This window comes from Taudactylus pleione, unplaced genomic scaffold (genome assembly GCF_031769625.1).
Source record: "Taudactylus pleione unplaced genomic scaffold, aTauple2 ptg000408l, whole genome shotgun sequence".
Classification (NCBI taxonomy): domain Eukaryota; kingdom Metazoa; phylum Chordata; class Amphibia; order Anura; family Myobatrachidae; genus Taudactylus; species Taudactylus pleione.
In genome coordinates, this window is record NW_028284810.1 from 9,481,936 (window position 1) to 9,500,002 (window position 18,067).

The following is an 18,067-nucleotide window of genomic DNA, read 5'->3' on the forward strand; positions in this document are numbered from 1 at the left end:
TTAGCCATTTAATATCCACTGAGCCCAGTGGTTCAAACGGCGGTCCTTGGAGAGTCCTCAGGACCACAGCCAAATCCCAAGGCGCCACAGGTGGAACAAAGGGCGGCTGAATACGGAGAACACCTTGCATAAAGGTGCGCACATCCGGGATTGTAGCAATCCTACGGTGAAACCAGACAGATAGGGCCGAAACCTGTACCTTCAAAGAAGCAAGGCGAAGCCCATGATCTAGTCCCGCTTGCAGGAAGGCGAGAATCCGAAACAGACAAAACTCCCGCGGTGCATAACCTCTCGGTCGACACCACTGGAAGAACGTATGCCACACGCGATGGTATATCCTTGCGGAAGACGGTTTCCGAGCTCGTAACATGGTACACAGCATAGAGCTGGCAAACCCCCAGGACCTCAGCATGGCCGTCTCAACAGCCACGCCGCCAAAGACAGCCGAGTCAGGTCCGGGTGAAGACAAGGACCCTGAGACAGAAGGTCCGGTCGTAGCGGCAACCGCAGAGGACTGTCCACGGACAGACCCTGAAGGTCTGAGAACCAGTGCCGTCTGGGCCACGCGGGAGCTATCAACAGGAGCGTCCCTCCTTCCTGTTTGAATTTCCGGATTACCCGTGGAAGAAGGGAGACCGGAGGGAACAGGTATGCGAACCTGAACGTCCACCGGACGGACAGAGCATCCACCAGAGACGCCCCTTCGTCTCTTGTGCGAGACCCGTACACCGGCAACTTGTTGTTGTGCCGGGACGCCATGAGGTCGATTTCTGGAAGACCCCACCTGTCCACCAGTAGTTGAAAAACGTCCGGGTGCAGGGACCATTCCCCTGGATGAACGTCCTGGCGACTTAGAAAGTCCGCCTCCCAATTTAGCACTCCCGGGATGAAGACCGCTGATATGGCCGGAAGATTGCGCTCCGCCCAAACCAGGATCCGAGAGACCTCTACGAGAGCCGCCCGACTGCGAGTTCCTCCTTGCCTGTTTATGTAGGCCACGGTGGTAGCATTGTCCGACTGGACCTGCACCGGGTGACCCTGGAGAAACCGCTGTGCCTGCAGGAGAGCATTGAAGACCGCACGGAGTTCCAAGATATTTATTGGAAGCTCCGCTTCTGTCGGTGTCCACCTGCCCTGGAACAAGTGTGGACCCGAAACTGCTCCCCAGCCCCGAAGACTGGCGTCCGTTGTCAACAGGACCCAATTTGGAACCCAGAACGGACGTCCCTTGTTGAGGTGGGTCATCTTTAACCACCACGCAAGGGACAGGCGAACCTCCGGGGTGAGCACAATCGTCTGGAACTTCAGAGACTGAGGCAGCCCGTTCCACTTGGACAGGATCAGGTGCTGCAGAGGTCTAGAGTGAAACTGGGCGTATTCCACCATGTCGAACACCGACACCATGGAGCCCAGTAACCTCATCGCCGAGTGTAAGGACACCCGGCGGCTGTGCAGACAACTGCGCACCCTTGACTGTAAAGCAGAGATCTTGTCCTCCGTCACGAAGATCCTTTGCTGTCCCGAGTCCAATAAGGCTCCAAGATGCAGAATCCTCCGAGACGGGATTAGAGTGGACTTCTGCCAGTTAATTAGCCAGCCGTGCCGTTGCAGCAGTGCAATGGTCAGGTCCAAGTGGTGTAACAGGAGCTCTGGAGATCCTGCCACCAATAACAGGTCGTCCAAGTACGGCAACATGCGGACTCCTTGCAGCCGCAGAGAAGCCGCCATGACCGCCATAGCGTCCTGTATGTCCAATGACACCATGTAGTCCCCAGGTTCCAGCGCCAGAATGATGGACCGTAGGGTCTCCATCCGAAACTTCGGGACCCGCAAAGACTTGTTGAGTGCTTTGAGGTTGAGAATCGGACGATATGACCCATTGGGTTTCTGTACCAAAAATAGATTTGAATAGAAACCCTGGCCCCTCTGGGAGAATGGAACAGGCACTATAACTCCAGCCTGGAGCATAGTGTGCAATACCTTCCGCAGCTCCGTAGCCTTGTTCCGGTCTGATGGTAGACCCGTGGTGAAGAATCGAGCCGGGGATCTGTGCCGGAAGGAGAGGGCGTACCCGTGAGAGACCACCTCCAGAACCCAAGTGTCTGTCGTAGTGAACGACCAACACCGGGAGAACTGCAGCAGGCGGCCTCCCACCCTGGGATCCCCCAAGGGGAGACCCGGACCGTCAGGCCGCAGGCTTGTCATCTGGCTTGGGGGCCGGACGTCTGGTACTCCATGCCTGTTTCCGGGGCTTGCCCGATTTCTTAGGGCCAGCCTGTCGAGGAAACGACTGTGGTTTGGGCCTGCCCTGGGCCCTAGATGACCGAAAGGACGATGGTCCAGAACCAGAAGGAGCAGCGGCCGACGGGAGACAAGCAGATTTGGCTGCCGCCAGCGTGGCCACAATCTTATCCAGATCCGGACCGAAGAGAACTTCTCCGGTAAACGGCAACGCTTCCAGACCGTTCTTGGATCTGCGTCCGCCTTCCAGGATCGCAGCCACAAGGTGCGACGAGCAGCTACCGCTGCTGAAGAAATTCTAGACACCAGAGTACTAATGTCTAGAGCCGCCTCGTTGATGTAGGTGGCCGAATCACGGAGATTGCCAATCAACTCCGCTTGTTCGGCCGGACAGTCGGATTCAAAAGAAGCCTCTAATGAATCCGCCCAGCGCTCCATCGCTCTGGCAACCCAGCAAATGGCCATAGCCGGCCGTGCTGCCCCCCCTGCAAGGGAATAAGCGGACTTCAGGCAGATTTCTACCTTGCGGTCCGTAGCATCCTTAAGGGAGGACATGGATGGCATCGGCAATGTGGCACTACGGACAAGACGGGTCCCGTGAGAATCCACCTGTGGAGGGGATTCACACTTAGCAAAATAATTATCCGCGAACGGATAAGCCACCGCCAGGCGTCTCTGCGGCTGGTATCTTTTGCCAGGTTGTTTCCACGCCTCCTCTAAATGGTCCACCAACTGACCCGAAAGAGGAAAGACTGTGGCATCGCCCTTCACATCTTTGAAAAAGGCATACTTAGATTTAGCCGCTGGGGGAACTTCGTCCTCAATCACCAAGGCTGTGCGGACCGCCCGAATAAGTCCAGGAATATATACTTTGGACTTAGCATCAGCGTCCTTAGTATGGAAAGGTTCCTGATCGTAAGGATCCAGAATCTCCCCATCATCAGACGTCCCTTCGTCATCCTCATAAGGAGCGGACAGAGACGCCACCGGCCTTTTATGAGGCCGCATCACAGACTCCCCTTGCAATACATCCGACAAGTGCTGTAAAGAACTCGTCAGGGAGTTAACCCACGCTGGCTCCTGAGAACCCGGGAGCGGGGAAATAGGGAGACTGTGGGGTACCACCAATTGTCGTGGGAACCCCTGCATGGGTGACGACACCACAGACTGCTGGGACAAACCCATCGGAGTAAACGCAGGCTGCGGAGCTAACTGGCCCACTAAATCTGTTAACGCCTGAGCGAAACAAGCCCAGGGCGGCTCCTGTACCGGTGCTGTAACCGTAATAGGCCGCGCCATGGACAACACTGCCGGCAAAGGCCCTCCGCGCTACCCTCCCCCTCCGCTAACGGTACTTTGCACGTGGTACACTGTAGCCGGAGGGGAAAATCACTTTCAGACATGATGGCACCACGTATGTGACCTCTCTCACCAATTAAGTATTAAATAGGCGAGAGACCACCCTGCAGCACCGCACCGCAAGGGCTTTAGCAGAAAGAACAGGGACAGTAATAAAGCTGACAGTTTAGTGAAGAATAGTTACAGGCAGCGCTAGCACAGTCACATACAATGCAGAGAAATAACAATTCCTGCACTAACAGCGCTGATCACTCAACTACACAGACACAGGGCCTGGTAGGACACAGCGCTGCATACACAGACCTGAGCCACAGCGGAGGAGAGGTATGCGGGGGGACCCAGACCACGATGCTTCCTTCCAGACTTCCAGCAGCGTTCACCATGCGTTGCAGAGAAGATGGCCGCCGAGGAGCAGAGAGAAGCTGGCCTGGGGGAGGAGCGCTGACACAGGACCAGTCAGCACAGTGCAGAGAGGGCTGTGTGCAGCGGGGGAGGCGCCGGCTGTGAGACAGGGAAGGCGCGCTCCCCTGGCATGCATTTAACCCCTGGGACGCCGCAGCGCTACCGCTCTGCTGCGGTCCGCTGTCCCAGGGGGTAGTGGAAGCGCAGGTTGGTCGCCTGGCTCCACGCTGCAGCCAGTCCCCAGGGAGCCCCCTGCCTGGGGACTTAGGACCATGTGATCAGCGGGGACCCACCGCGGGACCCCGCTGCTTACCTCTGTCCCCCTTGAATCCGGCCATGGTCCGGAGCATCTGGGGTCACCGCTAGCTGTGACCCCAGACGCCCACCAGCATCCCCGGATCAGTACCGGCGTTCTGGTACCGGCGGGGTGTAGGGAAGACAGCATGGACGTCAGGACTGACTGTCCATGCTGTTCATCCAGATGTGCAGCCACAGCTGCATGAAGAAAAAGCTTCAGGGGCTCTTCTAGCCCCCACTCCAACAGGTGCACCCGACTCCGGCCGGGCACCAAACTAAACTGAGGTGCCTTGGCCTGGGGGGGGGGGTATAGGAGGGGGACCTAGTGCATCCTGGGAGGCTGAAAGCTTAACTCTTTGGTGCCCTGCGACTGACGTCACACCTATACCCCAAGGTATCCTGTGGATACCCTATGGACCCTGAAGTAGAAAGTACTTTTTGGGGGTTTTCTAATTGATTTTTTTTACGTGTTTTGACGCAGTTTACCTTTGGGGGACTGTTTTAACATTGCACAGGGGTTTCCGCAACTTTGCAACCCAAAACTGCAGTTTTTTCCATCTCCATCCAGAGGCAAATCTTTTCCGCCTATCTGAATGCATTGACTTTCTGCTTAGGCGAAAAGTCATTGCAATTGAATTGGGCAGAAAGCTTCTGACAGGCGAAATTACATCAGTGAAAACTTTAGCCGAGAACGGCTTTTCGCCTGCAATTGAATACGGCCCTTAGTCAGAGTTCTGGTCCCAGCATTCTACATGGGCCAAAGGTCCCAAATAGACGGCTGATGAGTGTAGGAATTTGTCATGGTTGTTGGAGCGTGCCACGGTGGTGCAGTTTATATTATTTGGTAACTAGTCCACACAGTGTTTAACTACTTGGTACGAGCAATACATGCAGAGTGCTCTATGTTTTAAACCCCTTTTGGGCTTCCTTTTGTTACAGATATATATCTATCTATGGGAGTAGTAGTTCCTGGATGGCGCACAGTATAATACCCTGAATGTTTCTTGCGGTGTAGGTGTCTTATAATAAGGTGGATGTTCAAACACTTTAATCCTTCTAATAAAAGGAGGCAGCAGTCCTTTCCGTATATATCTGAATGGCCGTCAGATGAAATGTGATCTAGAAAAGTGGGGTGGAAAGGGCATGCGCCAAATAGTGTATTAAAATTTAAAAACAATTTTGACAGTGCTCAAGTGAGAATGTGCGTACTAGAAAATATTCTCTAATGCTTATCTGAGACAACTTGTCAGCGGGATGTGAATACTGCTGGACCCGCATTTCTGGTACCACACAGGGACCTTAATGAAGAAGGCTCATACCGGAGCCAGACAGGAGAGAGAGAATATAGTGTAGTATTCCAAGTACACAATAATATAGCTATTTAACAGTGTGCGTACCGGATAAATTCTTGTATAGAGATATGATCTCTTGTTAATCGTCCGTACTCCCTTCTCCTCATGCCCCAAGGTGTTCCACGTATTTGGATGGTGGTTAGTGGAAACTGGAATGCAGTGAACCACAGAAAATGGAACACAGAGGCAGGATAGGAGGCACAGGTACTGATTGACTGTAGAGCTGCGTAGGAGAAGTCAGGTATGAGGCACAGGAACTGATGACTTCAGGACTGCCTAGAAGCAGCAAGGTATGAGGGACAGGTCTGACTAGAAGCAGTGAGGTATGAGGCAGAGAGACTGAAAAACTGCAAAGCTGATTGCTGCGCTGATACAGGACAGGAACACCAGGAGACAGCTACCACAGGGAGCTATATACCCAAATGGAGACTGGAGATACAGAGCCCAAGTAACATAATCCAGTGTGGAGAGATGTAGCCAGAAATACCCATCTATAATAACATATGTATGGGCGTACAATAGGCATTGTTACTCAGACAACAGTACCATGTTTTTAGGCTATCCCACACTCGTCACAGGAAGTGGACATCCCTAAAGCGTAGGGGCGATGTAATTCACAACACACAGCAGAAACTACTCCCATCTCCTGATCAGACAGCACTCACCCCACTGACTGAAGAACAACAGAATTCATTGTGTGCTGTACACACTTCAGAAAATAAGCCATTTGTCCCAGCTATTTGGTGAGCTACTAAAAATTCTAAATAGGTCATTCACATCTTTATCTAGCCCTCCTACACACACGTGCATGGATCAAAGCTATGGAATGCGAAGACTTATGAACAGCAATAAACAAGCATGTTTGGAAGGTTTAATGCCAACGTCTTGCAGCAGTGCACATTTCATCACTGCAAAGTGAATCACATTTGAATATGCGGAGAAAGAGAAAGAACAAGAAAAAAAAAAAAAGAAAAGAAAACATGGGAAACCTTTACAGCAGTGGTTAGCAAGCCTAACTGTTCTAAAAGGATTTAGGTTGGGTTCCCATCATCCTTTCTTACAAGCGTATTGTGTACTGCCAACCGAAAATACTCTCCATCATGTTTAAATGTTCCTATGTACAACATCTCAATTTACATTATTGCTAAATAGGTGCTAAATAATAGGGTTGTGAACAGAGTACTTTGGGTTCCGCATGTAAACCGTAAAGAACCTCTAGTGTGATAAAGAGAAGGAGCCACCGCTTTCCTCAAACGCCAAACACATCAATGTGTGGTGACTCCTCCATCTCCTCTCTGAAGCCTGGTAAGAAAAAGGCAACAAAATGCTACCGAATGCAAAGTCCTGGGTTATCCCTGAGCTCATTGGTGCAGTTCAGAGATCTCCTGGAGTTGTCATAGCCTTAAAGTCCGGTAGAGCTTTCTTCCAACTTAGGGCCCCATATATTGTGTAGTGAAGGAAACTCATGTGTAAAATATGGGTCCTGTTTCGATTTCTGCCAGAGAACCCAGTTTTATTTTGTGCGTGTGGCTCTCAAACTACATGCCACCTAAAGCTCTATGGGGATATGCGTCAAGTCTTAGTGAGAGATGAAGTGGAGAAGTAGCCCAAAGCAACCCATCAGATTCTGTCATTTATCTAGCAAAGGTTTTTAAATGAGAAGCTGATTGGTTGCTTTGGGTATTCTCCATATTAACTTTCTCCAAGGCTTGATACATCTTCCCTTTAATGAGCCAAGTGTCATGGGGAAGGATGCATGACATCACATTCGGGGATACGATGCATTCCGCCTCTCTTCGCCTGCATGCCAGCGTTGGTTACGCCAGTATGCATGAAGAAAATCACAAAGGACGGTATACAATCGGGAAGCCGGCTGCCTTAATACCGGCAGCCGGCTTCCCGACTGTCATATTCCAGCAAGAGTGACATTTCCCCGGTCCGACCAAAGGGATGCCGGGCGCCGCGAGCGGACAGCCAGGGGGGGCGGGGCAGATTAGGTTTAGGCACCCCCGGGGGGACTTAGGTTTAGGCAGCGGGGAAGGGGGGGGGGGTTAGGGTTGGGCACTTGGGGGGGGGAGGTTAGGGGGTTAGGTTAGAACATACTTACCTATCGACGATCGGAATTTCCAGCGCTGTCGGGCTTCCGCTGCCGAGAACTCTATTGTGGTCAGCCAGGCGCTGCCGGGAATCGAACCACCAGCCTTGCGGCCAGCAGTATTTCATACCGATTCCCAAAGGACTGCTCTCTCGGTAAGAATGCACAGAAGGACGCGCGTGCAGCAGGGGGTGCTGGGAGGGATTTGATTCCTCTCACAGCTCTCTCCAAATAGGGTAACTACATCAGAATATGGCATTACCCACCGCACCCAAGCCCCAGAATGCATCACATTCCAGGGCTTGATGCATATGAGAAATGCGGTCAAACCTCGGGGTTTGACTGCATTTCTCCATTGCTGCATACCAACCAAGAAGTATAGGAACTTATCAAGTCCCTATGACCTATAATCACGGCTATAAAGTTATTTTATTTGTCTAAAACACACTGTACAGCTTTTCATGACCGGCGCAACTAATAAGCTACAACACAGGTTCTCAAACTCAGTCCTCAGGACCCCAAACAGTGCATGTTTCCCAGGTCTCCTCATTCCTTTTAAAATGAGTCAGTGAGTAATGAGTACACCTGCTAAGTGAAACGGACAGAGTTTGAGAACCCCTGAACTAGAATAAGGAGATTTCTTTCCCCACACAGGACAGGTGGTTAAAGCCTTTATAAAGCCTGTTAGCTTTAAGAACTTGCTATTCTCCTGAGGCACAGCTAGGAGATAATCGCTTGTTGTCTGGGATATACTCATTAATTAGCAGCTCTGTCAAGCAAAATATTTGAAGTCTGAAGTGCACTTTGTATACTTTACGGTATCGAGCATTATTCATACAAAATGACACTACATAATTGATACAAAGTAAACAACCCAGCCACATCTCCAGTTCATTCAACTTTAATTACATCCAAATTGCAGCTTCATTCAATCACAAAACAAGATGCCCAGACTTCAAATGCCCACGACCGGGCAACAGTGGCGCTATTTCTCTAAGCTGGGATTCGGCCTGGGAACACGACCTGGTAGGCTCTGGGCTAGGAGCGGTGGTTGCTTAATAATCAGAACTGCCAAATCATCCATTATCCACCATCAAAAATCCAATAAGATGTACACTAGACTGCACGTCTGTCCTGAAAAAGTATATTTAAATTCTGGGACGACGTCCTTGACCAGATTAGTATTCCTAAAGGTTTGACGACATTTTTGTTATGTAAACCTAAGGGATCTCTTAATATGCAAAATGAATAAACTGATCATTCTTTTTTATGTTAAGATAAACGTCTAATCACTACAAACTGGAGGAAACTTTTTCCACCATCCATGAAGGCACTTTCTAATAAAATTTGGTATGTGGCTTCCATGCCGTATGTTACCAGTCTTCCATGGTGTATGGGAACCTCGTTATATGTATGTCAACTCCTTGCTAGGTGCCACTTAACACCTTGCATTGTCAACAGTTACACAGGTATCCCTCATTGTAAAATCTCCTAGCTCACCCTGTTGTCAGGTATCATTTCTCTTTCTATGTGTAATTTAGTGTTGCATTCCTCCTCTTAATTCACAATACATAAACAGACAGAAATAAGACTGCGCTCGTTATTACCCATATTGTACATGGTACCAGCTGCATGGTAGTATTAATGCCATATATATGTATACAAAATAGAAAGACTTTTGCTATCGGCACTAATAATATACTGCAAAATGTGTGTATAAAGCAAAAAAAACATGAGGGTTTTGTTCATATTTTGAGCAAAACATTTAAACCTGCAGCCCTAAGTCAAGGTTCCACTGACAGCAAGCTTAAATGTTATGATCAAAATATGAACAAAATTCTTATTTGTTATGCTGGGCATACACTGCCAGATAAAATGTCTGTCAGCCCGACATCTCACAGTGTATAGCCCGACATCCGCGCTCCGCCCCCGTAGGAAGGAACACAGGAAATGTATGTCTGTCGGCTGCGCTGGGCATACACTGCCCGATGCGGCCAACAGTTTACCGGGTAATATCGCATCGGACGGGCATGCTGGACAATCCAGCATGCCCGACCGAGCAATATTTAACCCTCGGTCGCCCCCCCACACGCTACAATTAACGCGGCGATCCGCCGATATCGGACGGATCGTCCCGATAATTGCAGCGTATATGGCCAGCATTACAGTAGATCGATAAACATACAGATAAAATACCAGAAGTTTTGTTTATCTTATTTGCTAAAACAACAAGACAAACAAAAAAATAAATAAATAAATAAAGCCCAGCCAATGGGAGGAGGGGGGTGGACAGACTTGGTAGAGATCTGCACTTCCACATTTGTGATTTCAGGATATGTCACATTTGTAGGGATGCACAGGACTAAATGCATGTATTCACTCATATGCAGAGTTGTCCATCCCTATCTGTACTCCCTGGTTCCATAGCAGTCATTACCATGCACACTTGCTCCAGCCCTATCCCAGGTGCAAAACACACTTCTGAAAACAGGTGTAATTACAAGCACGCACAACTCTGCATAGCATGCAGTTCCATCGGCACACCCTTACTGAATACAGCTGCATTGCGAGCACTCTGCATCGCTTGTGGTGGCTTACACTCAGGTGCAGAGCATGCGTAGTGCAAAAACATGCAACACCCATAAAACCAGCTCGCACCTGACCCTGTGTTGGCCCCATGGTGAAAAACTCCTACAGGAAGAACATAACGGTATTGATTTAACCATTATAATCTAGCACAGTTTATGAAATGACTGTTTGAGGATCGATTGCTATGAACAACTTCTCCACTATATCGCTAAGGATTGATACATCTCCCCCTGTACATCAGTTCTAGAGCCAAGTTTCCATTCTGTGACACCAGGTGGCCGGGCTGACATATCACCTAGTTATGCCTTGTTTTGCAAATTGGATTCTGTGGTGCACCAGTAGGATATCATAGGTTCTCACCAGTTGGAAGAGTAGATAGCAGCCTTTGTGGCAGGGACAGCAGCACAGAACGTCCCAAACAAGAGAATTATTGGCAATTTGATTAGTAACTGGGGAGGGGGGTGAATAATAAAAATATTATACACATTTTAATATAATATAATATATATTATACACACACACACATATATATATATATATATATATATACAAACATACACACACACATACATACAGTGTGGCAAAAGCAGTGGTGGGTTGTTGTTTTTTTCCCTAACTCACCACCACTCAGCGGCTACAGCACAGCAAATGTTGTCACAAGTGCAACTTAACTTTTTTTATTATAAAAATATTGGTATCAGTGCAGTGGGTTTACACCTTCCTTCACAGTCAACGTACAGTACACAAGATCAGTGGACCCTCCTGATCCCGGCACCCTGACACTAACCACACTCCCACTCAGCCCATCACCAAGCTCTCAGGTGCTGACTATTACCTAGCTGTTAATCTCAGCAAAGTGCAAGACCTGGACCAGACCTGCCAAACAGCCTACACACAGGTAACCAAGGCCCAACCCACTCTGCACATGAAAACCATCCTGGTCTAACCTACTCAGCTGTGGCTCCATAACCCTCCTGCCACCAATATATATTTTTTATTTTATTACATCAAAGCAAGTGGCTGACTGATCTCATGCAGGAAGAAATTACAGAATCATTGTCTCTTAATAGAGTCAAATTTACCATCATGTTAGGTAGAGCTACAAAACCAAAACACTTTGATCATCAACATTTATCTTTGAGGCTTTTCTCACTTTCAAACTCAAATATTATTGTACCATCTGCCCCTGCCAAAACAAAAAGGCTGGAGGCATAGATCCTGGTTTTCATAAATTATAATCAATATTGCCTTCAAGTGAAAGGTAAATAACCTCTAAAAATGATGGCCAAGAAAAGAAGACCTGGAGTGTGACCTGAGCATCAGATCAAACCTTGACTTTTGAGCACCCCCAGTGGCTATAATACAGAACCATCCATGGAACAAACATTACGGTGCATACATTTGGCGGGATACAATGCATCCCGGCATTAATTACACCGATATGCATGAAGGAAATCACAAAGGACAGCTCTCTCAGTAACAGCTGTCCTTTGCGAATGAGGGACTTCCGGGTCTATCACCCAGATGTCCCTCGTGTTATTCTGCACACGCACGCCGCAGGGAGTGCTGGGAGGGATCAGAGTGGATCCTTCTCACAGCACTCCCTGAAGAGAAGCCCATATGAAAAATGCGGTCAAACACACATTTTTGGGGTTTGACTGCATTTCTCACGTTGCTGCATCCCACACATTATCAGATAAAGGGGTCTATTTACTAAGCAGTGTTAGGAGACAGAGTGATAAGAAAGTGATAAGGTGCCAGCCAATCAGCTCCCAACTGTCAATTTTCAAACAGCCTGTGAGATGACAGTTGGGAGCTGATTGGCTGGCACCTTATCACTTTCTTATCACTCTGTCTCCTAACACTGCTTAGTAAATAGACCCAAAAATGTCTGTCAGATATCATGACCATACACTGAGATATTTCACACTGTACGGCTTCCCTGGGTAGGAAACATCTCTCCGTTCCTCCCCTGTGAAGGAGCAGAGGAAATTCCGGGATGTCGGCCACGGCAACGCATGCTGGACAATTTCAGCATATCCGACAGACCAATAAATGCTGATCAGTCATAGCAATATACTCATAAATTATTGGCTTGATCAGATGATTATCGTCTGATTGGCCCATTAATTGGACATTGTATGCCCAGCTAGACTGGTTTGTTTTAAAATCAATAGCAAATAATCAGGCTGCCAACTTACAGGCTAGTGAAATACGTATAGACTGGGTGAGTATCCTCAGTGCATGAAGCTAGATGGAAGAGAATACACTCTTGGGGTGACGGGTATTATATAGATAATCCTCCTGTCTTTGAGGACTTTGTATCATTCAGAAGGTGCTATAATCATGCTACAGAGGTTACTACATTACTAGCCACGTGATCGCACAATCATATTACCATGTAATCACAGCTTATATCTAAGCACATACCTACTGTCACGAAAACAAATGTTAACCATTTGAGAAACTGTTTGTAAGGCAGAACAGTCCTGCTAGATATCTTCATGTTAAGGGCCCCATACATCTGCCGGCCAATTCACCCACCAGACCTGAACTGCTGGTCACCTATCCATCAAGGAATCAGTGAAATTCTACATGTTGGAAAAATCCAATTTGCTGATCATGATCATAATTTGATTGTTATTGGCAAATCAGTGAACACCAACATGTTGCACCGATGCAACAACTCTGGCGTCTGGGAATTGCATCAATCTGTCACGAGTGCATGGGGGTCTTAACTGTAGAGGGCAGTCCACTCCATCTAATATTCAGTGGGGTCTACTCACTAAGCCTTGGAGAGAGATAAAATGGAGCCAATCAGCTCCTGTCAGTTTACAGACGGTTTGAAAAATGACAGTAAGGAGCCGATTGGTTGGGACTCTCTTTCTCCATTTTATCTCTCCAAGGCTTCGTGATAGACACCAGTATCGCTAAAGACTGCAAGTTCTTGGGAACAGTACCCCTTTCTTCACAGCAAAAGCACCAGTTACTTGGAGGGGGCACAACCATTAAGCTTTATACGGTGTTACCTTTGCAAATATAGGTTATTAACAAGTCTGCAGTAGGGATCTGGAGCAAGAAAATATTACAGCAAAGCTCCAGCTGGGAGAATGTATAGAAAAAATAAATAATAATCCACAAATTAGACAGTGTAACCACTTATTACAGGCAGCCTTAAATAGTACAATACATCTGTCAATCTACCGCAATATGAGTCAAGTAAAAAAAGCAAAGTACATGTCCAGAAAGACCATTTATCCAAGTAATCAGTCACTGACAGTTGCACTACAGCGGCAAGCATCGACCATGACTATAAACTGCTGGAGTTAATGTGAAAATGAGTAGCTAGGGGGCGCTGCTGCTGTACATCACAGACAGCGCGGCCGCACTACTAGCGTGCACATGGTGGTGTAAAGTGTGTAAATAGAACATTCACTATTGTGCAAAAAAAAAAAAAACCACAACATCGAGCATTGCGGCTACACCGATCATTAACAGATATTTTCTACCAAAATAAACATTTATGATTAAATATTTCTAATATATGTTTAATTATGCAATAGAACACGAGTGCCTATATAAACATATTGAAACCGAAAATATATGGTCACAGAAATGAAGACAAACTAACCCGTGCCAGAATAATGGTTTCCAATTTACTGCAGCTTAGGTTTATCCTAAAATACACTAAACGCTCAGAGGCCTTTAAGGGTTAAGTGACTTAGAAGAAAGCCCAGCCTGATAGGAAGAGTAATAACACAATCCGCATATCATTAGGAGTCATTCATTCCACAACCAGCAGCCATAGCACCTTTGTAGAACAATCATTTTACCACCAGCCATAGCATTTTTATAGAACAATCATTGTATCCAAAGCTAGAGCGCTGCTGCAGGGAGGACTAGCAATCCTATGGCTGTATAGAAACATTTATAGCATTGGGCAGTTCCAGATTTATGCATGCAGATTTTTTGGACGTGCAACCCTATGTTAACTCTTCGGCTGCCAATGACTGATGGTAGCAAAGGACTAAAGGCAATGAGTGCAGGAGGCCACATGTACAGACTCTCTGGTATAAACACACCAGCATGAACCCTGACATGTGTGACCAGTGCTAAGTGTCCAGCAGGCATGTTGCAATGAGCCGTATCCCCAACTCCTCTTACACAGCTAGCACTCATGATTATACTACTGCTACTCACATATATCACTCACCTCCTCACCAAGCGCTAGGGACAATGTGCATGCCGGGCCAGGCTGAGCTATTTATATATACATGGTCAGATCAGGGCCGTGGTGTCTGCAACAGCTAACATGCACCGCCCAGGCTGCTGCACTCTCTATGTATCTGCATACACATCCTCCCCCAGCCGCCTCAGTCTCCTCGTCCTCATCTGCATATTACTAAGCCCCACCCCTTTCCCGTTGGAACCCCTCCTCTCTCCAGCTTACCCCGCCCACATTCTTTCTTGTCATCCTCCTAATTCTTCTGCAGTACGAGAGATTTTCTTACTATGCTTGTCTGCTGTATGTTGAATTACTATTACATTGCCACTATTCTGTTTATTTTAGACAGTGCTTAGAAGAACATATTGATAATACTGATATTTTAGGTTCATATATAAAGCTGCAGTTAGGTAATTACAGAAATAACAATTTAAATACTAAGTTGTAGTTTTTTTGTGTGACAATAATAATGTTATTTACATAGCACTTTTCTCCTAATAGGACTCAAAGTGCTTTACAATTGCCTTTACAGCACAAAATACAAAACAAGCTTAATAAATACTTGATACTTGTTAAAGCATGTTGTGTAGAGTAAAAATGGCCCATATACTCCCTCTGTCAGATGTATTATTATTATTATCCTTTATTTATATGGTTCCACAAGTCTTCCATAGCACCTTGCAAAGTACATAAGCAAATTATCACACAAGAAAACAGTTACTAACAGAAGCACACAATGCAGGACAAGGACATGGTTTATACACTTTGCTGCATTAGCAATCGTAAAGGCCGGTACACTAAACGATGTCTAGTGTGTACCAACCTCGTTAGCGATGGGTCTCGATGGGGTGCCGGCACCGGCAAGTGCGTACACACTTGCCGATGCCGGGAGCGGTGGCGCTATAGCGGGGGCCCCGCTGACGATAGTACCCATTGCATGTCCAATGGACGATGACGCAGACGACGCGCAGGAGAGTGCGTCAGCGACATAGCGGGTACACACTGCCCGATGTGGACGATATATCGTCCGATCTGCTGGTTCAGATGACATATCGTCTAGTGTGTGTTCGGCATAACACTTAATAAAGCAGTAGGGGGTTAGCGACCAAATGTTAGGTGCAGTTGTGGGGAATTAGGAGAAAGTGATATTATAAGTAAGGGAAGGAGAAGCACGAGGGAAGAGCACCCTGCTCGTGTGCGCTTACATTCTAAAGGGGAAGGGCAGACAGGTGTGACACGGATGGGGTATGGGGCATGGAAAAGTAGGTTAGGATGAGAGTTGGGAGCATACTTGCCTGAATGGCCGGGAGGCTATCGAAACGGTGGGCAAGTCTCCGGGGGACTGAGTTTACCCGGCCGCGGCCACCTACTTCCCTAGCATTCGTTGAATCGTGCCATCGTGGCTCTGTCCCCAGCACCACAACGCCAGTAATCTCAGCATTGCATAGCAGGGGTGGGGCCACAATGATGCAATTTCTGTTGTTAGGCTCCAGACCTGTCCACCTCCGCCAAGCTTCGCCCATCTCCACCTCCAGACCTGCCCATCTTTGCTGAGCCACGCCCCCCCACCCCCTCACAGTGGAGGCAGCCAAAAGGTCAGCAACTATGGTTGGGAGGCTTTGATGAAGAAGTGGGTTTTCAGAGGCCATTTGAACTGCAGAAATTGGCCCTGATTCAGAGCCGCTCGTAAGCGGCCGCTCGTTCATTCTGACCGATGTTCGCACATCTGCGCATGCGTACGGCTTTTAATACGCATGCGCGAACCAGTCAGTGCGGCCAAAAATCGTTTATTCGCTATATAGCGAATGCCTACTATTTTGAGTGACAGAAGGAGGCGTATGTGGGTGGTAACAGGGGAAGGTGCTTGAAAACGGGGGTGTGGAATTAGATCGCAGGCGTGCTTAAAGGTCAAAACGGGCGTTTTAAGGGAGTGCATAATTAATACAGCAGCGTCATTGACCACGTCACTTGTTTTTTTTTTACTCCGAACTGCTCGCAAAATAGCGGTTGAAAAAACCAGCCACAAGAATAGCGAGCATTTCATACGCTGTTCGATGTACTCGATTAATCTAATAAATAGCGGACATGACGTATGGTGCGAGCGGCAAGGGGGCGTATTTTTCAAAATTACAACCGCAAGTTTTGCTCGCTCGTTCAGACTTAGAGACGTGAACAAACCGCAATTAGCGAACGGTTCATTTGAATAGCCACCCCTTGTTTTAGAACGAAAGACCGCAAATAGCGAGCGGCTCTGAATGAGGGCCATTATTCCGCTAATTGATAGTTTTGCAGAGGATTGCATAAATTAGATTTCATTGTGCAGACAAAGTTACTTTATTGAAGTGAGGTTAAATGGGGCATCTTTAGGAAATATTCTTGCTTTTGCAGAATTGTGCACATACATTTTCTGTTGCTTATGGACTTGGGCCCTGATTCAGAGCCGGACGCTCTGACAGAGCGCTCTCTCTGAATCAGGGCCGTCCTACTTGATTTTTAGAGCGGCCTCCTCGCCGCTCGTATAGCTGTGGGTGGTCACCCACAGCTATAGCGAGCGGCCAGGAAGATGGTCGCGATGGTCAAGACCATCGCGACCATCGGGCTTGCGACAAGACCCTTGTGGTAGGGTCTCGTTGCCACAAGTCCTGGGGTGCTTTTGGCTCTATCAGATGTCAGTGGTGCCGGCCCCAGACAGTAGGCGTTCCCATGGGAACGTCTCAGTCTGGGCATCCACGCCCCCGGCACGCCCACCAAAGGGGGCGTGCTGTCACTCAACATCGACGGAACCGGCTCCGTCGTGCGCATGCGAACTGGGCCAACATTGACCTGCTTGCGAGTGCTCAACGCTTGCAAGCGGGTCTGAATCAGGCCCTTGGTACCTTCCATCGATGGCAGGAAATCATTGACAGTTTGAATCATCGGTGGGCAGCACAAGTGCGGACATGTGAAGTGGTCTGCTAAGGAGGGATGGTGAGGCAAAAGGATGGCAAAGGGGAAGGCAGGTCTAAGCCACATGCCATGGGGGGGGGGATAACTTTGCTGCATCACCATTACAATTCAACTAGTAATCAGAACTCACCCAAAGATTGCAAAATTGACCATCAAATCATTGACATTGATGTCCAAGGTCCATCTTTATATTGGACCAGGTTGGACATGGTAGAGATCTTGTCCTGTGCTACATTTTCAATGGGATGCATGTTGCGTCTGCCAGTGTAAGGGACTGATGCGTATCTGTTTGAGGAGTGTATCTTGCATGAAACTGCCCTGCAAATGCTCCGATAATGGGGGCACGCATGCAGAGGGTAGAGAGGGGGGGAACTCCTCTCTAGTAGCTGCTAGCTTCGGATCACTGTTCCAGGCTCCACGCTGTTGTACACTCAGGCCCTCATTCAGAGACGCTCGCAAAAAGCGAGTGCTCGCTCTGAATGAGGGTGGTCGCTTTTGTTTTGCAAATCGGCCTCCTGGCCGCTCGCTAAGCTGTGGGTTACCACCCACAGCTTTAGCGAG

At 48.0% G+C, this 18,067-nt stretch overlaps 1 protein-coding gene across 3 annotated transcripts in view; it reads right to left on the reverse strand.

Annotated features, from left to right (window-relative positions):
* ACSL1 (acyl-CoA synthetase long chain family member 1) overlaps window positions 1–14,690 on the reverse strand; it is a 98,020-nt gene extending 83,330 nt beyond the window's left edge. The window contains exon 1 of one of the 3 annotated variants that reach the window (XM_088447001.1): window positions 14,549–14,690. The gene's annotated coding sequence lies outside the window, so the exon portion shown is untranslated. Of the gene's footprint in view, window positions 1–14,535 lie in introns of all 3 variants that reach the window. The other 2 variants (XM_088446998.1, XM_088446999.1) reach the window with 2 other exon arrangements.
* Window positions 14,691–18,067: the final 3,377 nt, after the last annotated feature.